A 13,368-nucleotide genomic window follows, 5' to 3' on the forward strand; every position below is an offset into this window, starting at 1 on the left:
AAATCAGAACCCTGGCAAAAATGGACATAATTGATGTTTACAGAATTCTATAAAGTAGCCAAAGGCTTGAACAGTCTAAGAAATATTTACTAAAGAAAAATGGCTGAATCTTGGCAAGAAAACAGGTTCTGTGCCATGCTCACTTGTCCCATTCCCATACCCCTTGTTTTAACTCCAGGGCAGTCTTGTGTTTTAGTTTCTTTTATGTTTCTGTGATATATTAACCCAATGAAAACCAGGATAGTGGAAAAGGGCTTCTATTAGCTTATAATTCTGGGCTACAACCCATAATAGTACAGCAGTCAAGAAACCAGGAACTTAAAACAGCTGGTCACATCACAACCAGTCAGGAGTAGTGAGACATGAATTTGATCATGCTTACCTGCTTGTTTGCTTATGCTCAGCACCATTTCTTTAGTCTTACACAAATCAGGCCTCCTTGCCTAAGGAATGGTGCTGCCCACAGTGGGTTTGGGTCTTTCCCAAATTAAGGCAGTCCTCCAGACATATCCACAGTCAGCCCAGTGTAGACAGTCCCTCACTGAGACCTGCTTCCTGGGCAATTCTAGTTTGGGTCAAATTGATAATTAAAATTAACATGACACCTTGAAGCTAGTATCCTTGGATGCCTGATGCTTGTGAAAGCGGGGCTTGCAATACCTCTAAAGCCCTGTCCCCAGAGCACCATCACTGTTTGACTTAATGAAAAAGCTCTCTATCCCCTGATTTATCTTTATTTCATTCAGTTAGGAAGGCCCCATTCCTAGGTCAGTTTCCCAAAACAGGTCACTGTAATCATTTAACATTAAGCTGCATGAGAAAGTGATTCTCCTGAGGGGCAAAGCTGGCCAAAAACTGAGAGTGAGATGGGGTGTAGGGGACTCTGCCATGCTATCACCTATTCTTGTGGATTCAGAAAGTGTGTGATAAGCATGTGCTCCCGAAAGCCCCAAGAAGGCCATGGCTACTCACCTTCAGCTAGTGCTGATGTGGTGCCTCAGAGAATAAAGGTGAAGACAGAGTTGTAAACTACCAGCATACTGAAGACATGCTGAAGAGCTCACAGAGTGCATGCACGGCAAAGGATAGGAGATCCGTGACTCCAAGGCATTTAAAGAAGTTTCTGTCTAAGTTGATGACTACTGGGGGGAGAGACAGTTTTATTTTAGGGTATGGCACCTTGTAGATCCACCTAGCACCAGGTGATGGCCCCAACCCATGAGTATATGAGCAGTACCAACTAGGCTATCTTAAAAAACAAACCAAGAAAGGGGTTAGGGAGATAGTTTAGTGGTTAAGAATACTGGTTATTTTTCCAGAGGACCCTGGTTCAATTCCCAGGACCAACATGGCAGCTCACAATGTCTGTAAATTCAGTACTAGGAGAATCCAGTGACCTCTCTGGCCTCCTCAGGCACCAGGCACATACAGGTACACAGACATATATATATACAGGCAAACACCCATAAATAAATAAATAAATAACAGGGAGATTTGAGGTTGGGAGGAGGTGGGGAAGTGGGGTGTAGATCTTGGAGGAGTTGGGCAGAAGAGGGAGGGGTAGATATGATCAAAAGACATTGTATGAAATTCTCAAAACATTAATATAAATATGATAGTTAAATAAAAATGAATTCTGTCTAATTATTAGCTAATGTCTAAGCTAGCTAAGTAGAAACTGTTAGATCCAAAGGAAATTCCATTTCCCCAAATTCCAAAAGGCAGAGGGGACAAATGACTATCTGTGGTACCTATTAGCATACCAAAGTACATGCAGGCTCCAGGCTTCCACAGTACCACAGTACCTGTTGGACATTTCAAAGTCCATGCTAGCCTCTAGCTCTTCTCATTTCCTCCCTACCCTAAACTCAGAATAAGCTCAGGGGCTTCCCTCCACAGCTGCTTATTCTCCTTATAGCCTGCTATTTTGGCTATGCTCCCTCTTGTCATCTCTGTCTTCCTCTCTGTCTCCCCTCCCCCTTTCCCTGGTACTCTCCTCTCTATGTCCCCTACCCCCACTCTGCTCCTGCTTCCCTCATGCTCTTATCCAGTTTTCTGTCCATGGTCAATCTACTACATTCTCTCTGCCTTGGACTCTTCCAGTTGCCTCTGACTATTCTCTCTTATATCTAAAATAAAACCTTCTCCTTAACCATACCATGGAGTGGTCACGTCATCAGTTTATAAAGAAAGCTCAGTGACTGCATGTGACAAAGATTACTGAGTTCATAGAATTATTCCAGGAAGAAACAGAGCCACTTATTGTGCCACTAAACAAGCGGGCAGTGGTGGCAGTGGGCAGCAGCAGCAGCAACAGCAAGCATGGGCAGCATGGTTGTGAGAAAGGCCACTTTAAAACGTACTCAGTTTTCAACCAAAGGTTAGAAGGCAAACAAACGTGTTATTTTGTTGCGTTCACAGAGGAAAAATTCAGATAAACTCTCCCAGGAGGGGAGGCATATGTGTTGGATTTGTTAGACAAAGACTTTAAATTGGCTTTTATAAATGTATTCAAAGAAGAAAACTCTGACCCAAGAATAAGAGTAAATAGGGTAAGGATGTTAAGAGAATTGGAAAGTTTAGTAACTGCCGAGGACCAGCGGCTTGGACTCAGATCAGGTTTGAGCAGACAGACAAGCAGGTGACTCAAAGACAGGTGAGAAGGACCAGGATTGCAGGAGCATCCCTTTAATCCTAACGCTTGGGAGACAGAGGTAGAGGCAGGCTGATCTCTAGGCTAGCCAGGTCTACATAGTGGCTTGCAGGACATCCAAGGCTACATCCCATGTCAAAACAGACAGACAGACAGATAGACAGACAGGTGAGTTAGAAATTACTCAGCCTCAGAAACACAAATAAATAATAAATAATAAACAAGTAAGCAGAACCTCAGGGATTTGTCGGTCTTCATTAGGCATACCAACATACTCCTAAAGACACTCGAAGGAGAATTGAGAAAGAATTAGCAAGTTGTTTTTCAATAAAAGGAATGTAAAAGAAACTAAAACTCCAAGGAGGATCGATTTAAAGAGATTTACATTTATCATAATCACAATGTTTAAAAGTCAAAGTTAAAGAGAGAACATTGAAAGTGGCAATAAAACCCAGTTCATCACATGCAAGAGTTTCTTCCTAAGATTAAGGGCTAAAAACACCAGGAATTGTTGACATCAGAAGACAGCAAGATGACAAACTGTTGGGAGAATTAGGTTGTCAAGAGAGAACTTAATATTAAATGCAGTATTGTTTAAAAAAACTAACACGAACTTAAAACACCAAGATAAACAAAAATTAATGAAAAATGGCTTCGTGTAAGAATTCCCCTGTAAGAAATACTAACAAATGTTCTTTCTTGCTGAGAGTAAGGGTGGCTGGCAGTGTCTTGACTGTACATGGAGAAGAAAGCCTTCATTGTGAAAGGCAGCTACACAGGCAAAGGCAAAGACAGCATACCCAAAGTTACAAACAGGTTTCTGTTCGTAGCTTTTTTCTTTTCCTATCTGTTTTTAAAAGGAAATTTATGAAACAATAGTCATTTTATTTTTATTTTTTGAGACAGAGTCTTCTGTAGCCCAGGTTGACCTTGAACTCACTATGGAGCTAAGTGTGAACCCCTGATCCTCCTGCTTTAGCCTCCTCAGTGGTAGGATTATAGGCCTACAAGGCATGCTTGGCTTGAAGCAATGGCTATCAAACTGCTAATAGCTTTACAGTGTATGAAGATGCTTGAAAGAACTTTTTTTAAAAAAAATCAAACACAACACTAGGTACAGAGAACTCATTCTCAAAATTAAAAAAGAAAAAATGTCTACTTGACAACAAAGATGACGATAATGGAAGAACAGAGGAATGACACATGGAAGACAGACAATGGAGACTGACAGGGCGTGTGTAAGGTTTAACCATGTAAGTAATTGAATGATGTGGGAATGGATTAAAGCACTAATCAAGGCAGAGACCAGAAAATAGATAAGAACTACATCCAAATGTTTAATGCCTATTCAATGACATAAATAAGTTCTAAGAAAGTGAAGAATTTACTGTGTAGTAAACAAATGAAAACTGGAATAGCTATGTCAACATCAAAGAAACAGGCTTCAAGGCAAAGAGATTACTAGAAAAAAAGACATTTTGCAGAGATGGAAAGATCAATACACTGGGAAGAAATAATTATAAACATATATGTATCCACAAGAAGAAAAAAAACTGATGAATTATGAAGAATTCAATAATTCAACAACATTAGTTGGAAACTTGGTGTGGGATAATGCTCTTGTTCACTGTAAAGATTTGTCACTCATATCGGTTTAATAAAATGCTGAGTGGCCAGTAGCCAGGCAGGAAGTATAGACGGGGCTACCGGAGTAGGAGAATTCTGGGAAGAGGAAAGGCTGAGAAGCAGTCACCAGTCAGACACAGAGGAAACAAGATGAGAAAGCCACACTGAGAAAAGGTACCAAGCCACGTGACTGAACACAGATAAGAATTATGGGCTAACTTAAATTGTAAGAGTTTGTTAGTAATAAGCCTGAGCAATAGGCCAAACAGTTTATAATTAATATAAGCCTCTGTGTTTATTTGGGACTGAATGGCTGCAGGACCAGGCAGGACAGAAACTTCCATCTACAGAAACTTCAATATCACAGTTTCTTGTGTGAATGTTGTTGTTGTTATATGTGCACATGTGAGTGCAAGTGTGCCTGTGCCTGTGCCTATGCATGCAGAGGCCAGAGGACAACATCAGGTGCTATGTCCTGCCCTGGAACTCTCTACCTTACCCCCTGAGACAGGATCTCGCAATGAATGTGGAGCTAGGCTGGCTTGGCTGGCAACCATCGAGCCTCAGTGATCCTCCTGTCTCTGCCTCACGCAGCCTCTCCTGGCTTTTTATGTGGCTTCTGGGATCAGAACTCAGGTCCTCATGCTTGAACAGAAAGCATTCTTACCCACTGGGCCATTTGCCCAGCCCCCAATACCACTCTTTCAGTAACAGGCAGGACGACTAGACAGAAGAACAGGGGAAGGAAGATGTGCAGATGACTATAAACGCCCTAACAGGCGCCCACAGGACACTCCCCACAGCAGCTGAGCCACACTCTTTCCAAGTGCACATGGAGATTCTCCAGAACAAGCCCTTATGCCAGAGATAAGCTTTCATAGGCTTAAAGAGATTAAAATCATACAAAAAAAATCTGTTTTCTGACCACAATGGGATTAAACTACAAGTCAATATTAGGAGCAAGTAGGATAAACTCAGAAATAATGAGACATTAAACAACATATTCATAAATGACTACTAAGTCAGAGAGGAGACCACAGAGACATTAGAAATACTGTGAAATGAATGAAGACAAAAGTCACAACATAGCCGACCTCATAGGATACGGTGGAAGCAACAGTCGAGTGACATTTATACCTCTAAATACAGAGTTTTAAGAGAAATAAAGATCTCAAATCCATAACTTGACCTGACTAGGGAAAGTAGAAAAAGAGCAGTCTGGACAAAGGGACCAGAAGGAAGGAAAGAATAACGGTAGATGGGGTAGGGTAGGGTGTGGTATGGTGTGGTGTGGTGCGGGTAACAGCCTGGAATGAAAGAGGAGACATCACTACAGAATTCATAGCAATGGAAGCAATGATAAGGATTATCATCTTATACTCGTATGCCAACAGATTAGATATCGTAGATGAAATGGAAGAATTCCTAAAATGATACAGCTACTTAAACTGACTTAAGGATATCAGTCAGTCTATAATAAATTCTCCGGCCTTAACATGTGTGTCCCTCACAGTCACATGCTAACGCCCTAGTCCCCCGTGTCATGGAATGGTCTTTGGTGGTGTGGCCTTTGGGAGGTAACTAGGTTTAGATGAGGCCATAGGGTGGTGCCTCTTCCTGTATAAGAATAGGAAGGCACCAGCATTCTCTCTGCCATGCTGAGGGAGGCAGTCATTAAGGTCTGTGAAGACTCAGGAGAGAACACAGAACTCCTCATGCCCCTCAGAACTATTGAAGATGAGCTTGTCAAAATAAAATCCACCACAGCCACACATTTATGTGAACTGTATTTAGGAGGGAACAGCTCCTTCAAGATGCAGGACTAGGTGGGAAGGCCAGAGGCTTGTTTTGATTAGTAATCTGGTTCCTGGATGGTGACAGGCATGGCTACCTAGGATAGCTGTGCAGGCTGGATTTCCAATTACTCCAGAAGCATTGTAAATTACAGAGATTTCCTTGAGTGGTATGATGTGACCACCTGGATAAGCTCACATATGTCCATTGTATTAGAATATGATATAACATATTAAGACAACAAACAATAGAAAATAAAATACAAAATAAGAGAGTAGAGGATAACGTAAGCTTTGGGGGATGAGATGGTAATGAGGACTTCCTGGGAATGGTTCTGAGACAGCTGGCTCTCTGGAGAGGTCAATGGGGTGCCAGAGCACTACTTACTTGGAATGAGCCCATCTTCCTTTCTGGGAACCTGCAGGGGTAGGCTCTGAGGACTCCATTTGTGCTTCATGATTTGGCCCTCTCAGTGGATACCCTCCTTTCACCCACAGGGAGGATTGTCTGACTAACTCAGGCCTGTAGGCTAGTTCTCAAACATTTCCAAACTGGACTGAAGAAAGGTGCACCCTCCATGTGGCTGTGAATGCCAGGAGCTGAAATGTTCTGAGGTCTTGGCTTCCTACACCCAAGGAAGACAGCTGGTCCACTGAAGAGAGTGAAGCAGCCACCAGAGAGATGCAGGAAGCAGCTTTCAGCTCCTGCCCTTCGTTTGGGTGCATGATCCCAATATGCTCCTAGCGGCTTTCTTCTTTGGCCTAGCCTGGTGAGGTTAATGCTGAGAGCGTCTGGCACACTCCTAGAATCCAGCACTTGAGAAGTGGAGGCAGGAGGACCAACCTTAGCTATTTGAGACACTGTCTTGAAGGCGAGGATGTAATTATTTTACTAGACCCAAGATAAATGATAAATGGTGTTTATTGGGGAACAATTACACAGAAAAATACAAAGAACCGCGGAAGCCTTTTTTCTGCCCTTCTTACCAGATCAGCTAACCAACCCACCAGAAAGAAAACACAAAGGCAAGCCACGCCTCAAGCTTCCCTCTTTTTGCTTTTGTCTGCGTGAGGCCACGCCCAAGGAGGTGTGGCCGCTACTACAAGCTCGCTGCAAAATCGCTACACTGCTTGAAACAACAACAAAAACTAAACAAGCAAAGATTGTGATGCTAAGACACCACATAGAGGGGAGGAGAGATGGCTCAGTGGTAAGAACACTTGTTGCTTTTCTGGAGGACTGGGATTTAATTCTGAGCACCCGTTTGGTAGCTCGCTATGGTCTGTGACTCCAGCTCCAGGGTTTCAGACGCCCTCTTCTGGCCTCTGAAGGTATCAGGCACGAATGTGCTGTGCAGACACACATTCAGCCGAAACACTTTACTGTAAAATAAAAATAAATAAATCTAAAAACAGAAAAGCAAAAGAAGCCACATAGCAGTGGCCAAGAATGGCTTTAACGGCCATGATGTAGCACACCTTTATTTGCCAGCGCTTCAGTTCCTAAGCAGGACTGTAAACATTTGGTGGTCATCTTGGAAGCACCTTGTTCATTCTTTCAGTCAACATCTATTGAGCACCTACTGTCTGCTAGACAGAAAAGAGCCCAGATTGTTTAGAGGTGAGCAAACCTGCCAGGATACTGACCCTCATGGAGCTCAAGTCTGGTGGAGGGGCGGGCATGAAGCGAAGCCAGCCCCCATGTCAGTGATGTTAGACATTCTAACAAGTGCACCAGAGGAAAGGCAGAAGATGCTATGAAAAAAAAAAAAAAAAAGGAATGGAAAGAGTCCAGAGCTGGTGGCTGGAAGGCCCTTGTGAGGAAGGCCTGATGGGTAAGAAATCTACCAGGTAAGAGTGAAGTGACATTTGTGCTCTGCCGAAGAAGCAACGGGGAAAGCAATGGCGGTGAAGATAGTGTGCCAGGCACAGTCCTCACAATTATCTCCTCTTATGAGGTCTTTTGTCTTTCAGCATTAGCAACCAAGGCACAGAGAAGTTAAGAAACCTGCTGAAGGTCACACAGCTGTAAGTGTTGGGGACTGTGTTCTATATCAAGAGGGTGACTTTGAGGTAGAAGCTGGAGGGTGATGTCCAGAAAGATGAGGTACAGCGGGCAGGGGGAGGGTGTCTGGAACTTCTCCACACCTTGAAAGGCCTTGCTGTTTTAGCCTATGTGTCATGAGGAGCAATTGAAGATATGTAATCAGGAAAGCGTATGATTCAATGTGTGTGCTAAAAGGCCAGGGGTGAACTTAAATATATATAATCATGCTTTACGACTACAAAACTTATATCTGCTCTTTTGGAAAACACAGAAAAGCACCACGGAGAATTGATTTATTCTAATCTCCTCTAGTCTGACGCTCAAAAGCATCGCTGATAACCTGGGAATATGGCCTTGGAGTCAGTCATTAGCCAATATTCATATTTAATAGCATTCTTGGAATGTTTATACTGCACACCCTGTCCCATCAACCAGCACTTAAGGAAACATTGTGTCATGTGATGGTATTAGTCCAAGGTTTTGCAGGAAGAGGCAGGCATTGGTGGGAAGGGGGTTGGAAAGTGGCTGGCTGCTCTAGCTCATCAGCCCAGCAGGAAGTTGGGTCCTGTCCAGGGCACAGGTCTAGGTTGTTGCTGGGAGACTGCTTCTGAGTCCCAAGTGGCCTCCCTAGAGCTTCAGTTCCTGAATTCTCTAGGAGCAGACATGTGCTAGGACCTCTTTTCCCTCTGCACACCTGACCATCAAAGGGCAGCTGTCCCATGCAGCTCACAGGGTGGGGGACTGGTCCTTCGGTGCTGCTCGAGGTACCACTTGAGCCTTCATCTTCCCTTTTGCCTTCACAGGTCAGGATGTGATGAGGCCTGGTGAGTCCAGCTGTTCATAGTCATGATAAATCACCAGCTTTGTATCTACCTGCATCATATTGATGAATCCTACCCGCCATCCTGTGGCTTGCCGGGGCTCAGAAAAAGGTGACAGAGCCACCCAGTGTGAGGATGTTGGATTCCACGTGCTTAGCTGCTGCTTCATAAAGCCCCTGTCGCCTCTATGCTAGCTGATATCCTGTTCTGTTTGGGGCAGAAGTTTATTCTTTCAGTGTGGCTCTGTGACTGGGCTGGACCCAATCACAAAAGATGACCGTAGGCTAGAGGGGAGGCTGACCAGGGCCCAGTGATCACTGTGTTTATGACCTGCAAACAATGGGGAGGTACCCAGAATAAAGAGCTACAGCACAGGTCCCTCAAGGAGAGGAAGCTGGCTTTGGGAGCAGGGCCCTTAGGAGCACTACATGATCAGAGCTGCCCATCCTTGTACACCTTCGGGGACCTTGGCCATGGCTCTGTTAGATTCCAGTAACTTCACCAGATCTGGCTGGAAAAATCTCCAGAATGCCAGGCCACCAGGCAGCCTTCCTGGGAAAGCCAGTCTCGTGCTGACCCCTCCCTCCGATTCATGGAAAAGTACAGGCAGATCGGTGCCCTTCAAGCCTGCAGGCAGATGTACTCTGTACTCCACACATGCTGCCCCCGTACTCTCCAACTGTGAGTGCTGATTGGCTTGTCCTTGGGCCAGGGCTGGAGGAAAACAGCCTCCCCCAAAAGCAGTTTTTAAAAAATATCTGGAAAATGTCCACAGTCTAAGTGGGGGTGGGATGCCTTCTAGACAGGCTTGTATTGCAGCTGAGGACTCTGTGGTCCTCCAGCAAAGAGGCAGGGAAGGAATGTGAAACCCTACCCCCATGGAGCAAGAGGGTTTCTTTTTTTTTTTCTTCCCTCTTTCTTTTTGCCAGTTCCGATAGGGTCAGGCTTGTGGAGCCTGCTGGGAGTCTTGGCCTCCTGGAGGCTGCTTCCCAAGTGGTGGGCAAGTCAGGACACCTGGCTGGATATCCCAGGTGCTCACAGGCCTCCCAGCTCTCCCCTCCCTTTCCCTCTCTCCTTCTTCCCTCTCCTCTCCCCTCCCTTGGTAGTGTGATACACAGTTTTTATACGTGATCTCATGTGATACCCTAATCTTGGCAGAGCTGTGCTCGGCCCATAGCAGGCTTATTGACAGTACCACAGAGTGAATGAGTGTCCATGCGAGTCACTTCATCTCTTCAGGCTGTTTTCTCACCTCACAATGCTGGTGCCGAGTTGGATGAGCTCTGATGTCTCAGTTCCTTCTGCTCCAAAAGCTTTGGGGGTCTCTACCTGCTGATCACAGCCCAATTTCCTAGCCTGTGCTGGTAAAACTGTTCCTTTCCACACAGGCCATCTGCCTCATTCCCCAGCACACAATCTGCCATGACCTTTCCAGATACTCACCTTGACTGGATGGAGCCAGCCAAATGCCAATTCCGCAACCCCAAGGCCTGCTCTTTCCGGCATCCCCCCACACAGTCCAGGCTGAGGTGCTCACATGGAACACTTTGCAGCACCACAGAGTCCTGCAGGGCCAAGGCCTGGGACAACAGACTGAGGCTGGGATTGGAGAAAAAGATTAAAATGTGCAGATGGAATGGGTGCGTGCGTGCGTGCGTGCGTGTGTGTGTGTGTGTGTGTGTGTGTGTGTGTAAAATCATGGGCTCAATATCAGGGTCAAGGGTGAGGGATTTGGAGTATGGATCTTGGTAAATGGTCAAGGAAGACTGAGCAAAAGGAGGTTTTTGACCAGGACAGAGGGAGTACTGTGGCAATTCTCCCTTAGGCTAAACTTCTTGATTTGGGCTGAATGGTTTGGGGGTGCATTTCTTTTTTTCTGAACCAGGTGGCTAATGTTCTTTGAACTAACAGCATGGGAATGGTAGCCCTGAGCATTAGTGGGCTGGAAAGGTGTGAGGGCTTGACTTTTCCCACTGGTAATGGCAGAGCGTCAGCAGGACTGGCTAGACTTGGTCTGGTGGCCTGGTGGGGTAGGGGAGCATGTGTTGAGATGACTTGGGGAACAGGGAGGTCTTGGCAGTGGAGAAGGGTGGGCTGCCTTTTTGTCTTCTGTGTGTGACAACAGAGGGAGGGTAGAGCTGGTGGTATGGCTCCAGGCTCTCCTACCACCCCCCATGTTCAAAATCCAGTTTATTGAATTTACAGTAAAGGTTTTATGGGCTTTCCTGGAAGCCTCTCATTATGGAAACTCTTGTGCTAGCAGTTTGGTGGCTGATGTCTGGTTTGCTTGGGAGAGGTTGAGTCAGGCCCTGTCTTGATGGAAACTTCCTTTGCTGGGTCACCCAAGGGGAGGAACCAGGGGCTTCCCTTGAGGAGATGGGCCATCTTGTAGTTCGGTCTTCACTGGTCCTAACTTGCTTCCTCTCTGACCCTTTTCTGTGGGTTCCTGACAACTGCTCCTTAGTGGAAATGTGTTGAAAAAAGGTCACCCCTATAATTAGAGGCATCTTCATTATTTTTCACATTTTTTTTTAACAAAGCATCATATGATGGTCTACTGGGGAAAAAGAAAAACCATCTCCACAAGAAGGGACTTGATAACTATCAGGAAGATGGGACTAAATTTATAGGCCACATCTAGATTATAGTCCTTGGCCCTGGCATGAGGTGTCACTAACTACCTGCCTCCAGGCTGCCACTTGGAAATTCCTTTCTTGGCTCTCCTGCAATCCTTTGGGACTCCCTCTCTGTGGTTTCCTCTGACTGCAGGATGGCCGGCTTCTTCAGACACTCTCTAGGATCTTTGACAAGCTCCAGAAAGACAGATTATGAATGTGGGTGGTTGTGACACAAGGAGACCATGAACTAGTGCTGATTCCCAGCTCTGCGCAGCCCCCCTGGGTGTCAGTCCCTGAAGCACAAGTCACTCGGTCTGTCCCGGGTACTTCTAACTTCAGCATTTGAAGGATGATGTTCATATTCTTCAAAGCCAGGGGCATCCAGGAACCTGAATAGGCTGGTAACTGTGAAGTTGGGTTTTGTTTTTTATTAAAATTTGTTTTTAAGCAGGAGAGAGTGTGGATGAAGTGCCCCACTACCACAAACTGTGTAGGCAAGTTTCTCACATTTGGGAAATCACAGGGGTCAGCACATCGGAGTGCAATGGATAAGCTTGTCTTGGAAATACCACCTTTGTGATCATGGTGTCCCCTGCCAGATAAGTACTGAAGCTGGATTAGTAACCCCTCCAGACACTCATGTGCTGTGTGCACTCATGTGCTATGTACCCTGTGTATACTCATGTGCTGTAAGATGGGTGTTGTCATTGCCATAGTCATCCATAGTAGACAGACAGTTGGCCTAGTGAAGCTTAGAGCCCCACCCCCTCCCCCAGGGGCTCACTGTCTAAAATAGAGAGCCCAGGCCTACATGCTAGAAGCATGGACAGTGGGAGAAATGAAAACAAGCCATACTGTGCTCTGGTGTATACACTAGGTATCTAATGAGGCCAAGCAGTTGTTTATTCTCAAAACAGGTTTGTTTCCAGTGCCCCTGTCATCACAATGGAAGAAGGGAGGAGGGGGTAATTCCAGCCAGCACCATCGTAGTTCCAGATGCTCTCAGGTGAGTTTGACTCATGTGGAATATTGCCAAGTTACCATTGCCTTCCTTTTTACAGAGAAGGAAACTGGGTGTGAGGAAGAACTGAGACTCGCTCACACCGGTACATCTAAAAAGTTGTGACACAAGGAGACCATGAACTAGTGCTGATTCCCAGCTCTGCGCAGCCCCCCTGAAGCACAAGTCACTCGGTCTGTCCCGGGTACTTCTAACTTCAGCATTTGAAGGATGATGTTCATATCATCCTTCCCCAGGGGTGCCTCAGACCAGCAGTCTCAGAGACTGCCCAGGTCAACACTTGCAGGGTGGTAGTAGATATCCCAGCTGGGTGTCTCTGGTGACACCTACAGCAGTGTGATGATACCTGGACACCAGGGACTGATGGAAAGGTTCCATAGCTCTAAGACAGTCCAGATTTACCTTCAATAATAAAGGGGACTCTGACACTGTTCTTGACACCTTCATAGAGAGGGCACACAGCACATGAGTGTACACACATGTGCACAAGCATGTGCATGCACAAAGACCGGAAGTCAATGCTGGATGTTTCCCTCTCTTGCTTTTCACCTTGGTTATTTAAGACGGGGTCCTGTCAGTGAATCGGGAGCTTGCCATTTTCACTAGTTTCCATGTGGCCTAACCACGAATTATGTTCATAAGAAGGGCTTTCTCCTGGGACTCTCCAGGGCAAGTGAGGGCTCAGTCATGGTGCTCAGGGAGGCAGAGCCATAAGCTAAGGTCCTGTTCCTGTTTCTGCATCCCCGAGGGAGGAGCAGGGCAGAAGATCATGGCTAGTGTGGCTGCAGG

General features: G+C 45.7%; 1 non-coding gene across 1 annotated transcript; it reads right to left on the minus strand.

Moving 5' to 3' along the window:
• Positions 1 to 12,006: 12,006 nt before the first annotated feature.
• Positions 12,007 to 12,165, minus strand: LOC113833217. Its single transcript, XR_003480786.1, has one exon. It is a non-coding gene; the product is annotated as a U1 spliceosomal RNA (small nuclear RNA).
• Positions 12,166 to 13,368: the final 1,203 nt, after the last annotated feature.

Source organism: Cricetulus griseus, assembly GCF_003668045.3.
Source record: "Cricetulus griseus strain 17A/GY chromosome 1 unlocalized genomic scaffold, alternate assembly CriGri-PICRH-1.0 chr1_0, whole genome shotgun sequence".
NCBI lineage: Eukaryota > Metazoa > Chordata > Mammalia > Rodentia > Cricetidae > Cricetulus > Cricetulus griseus.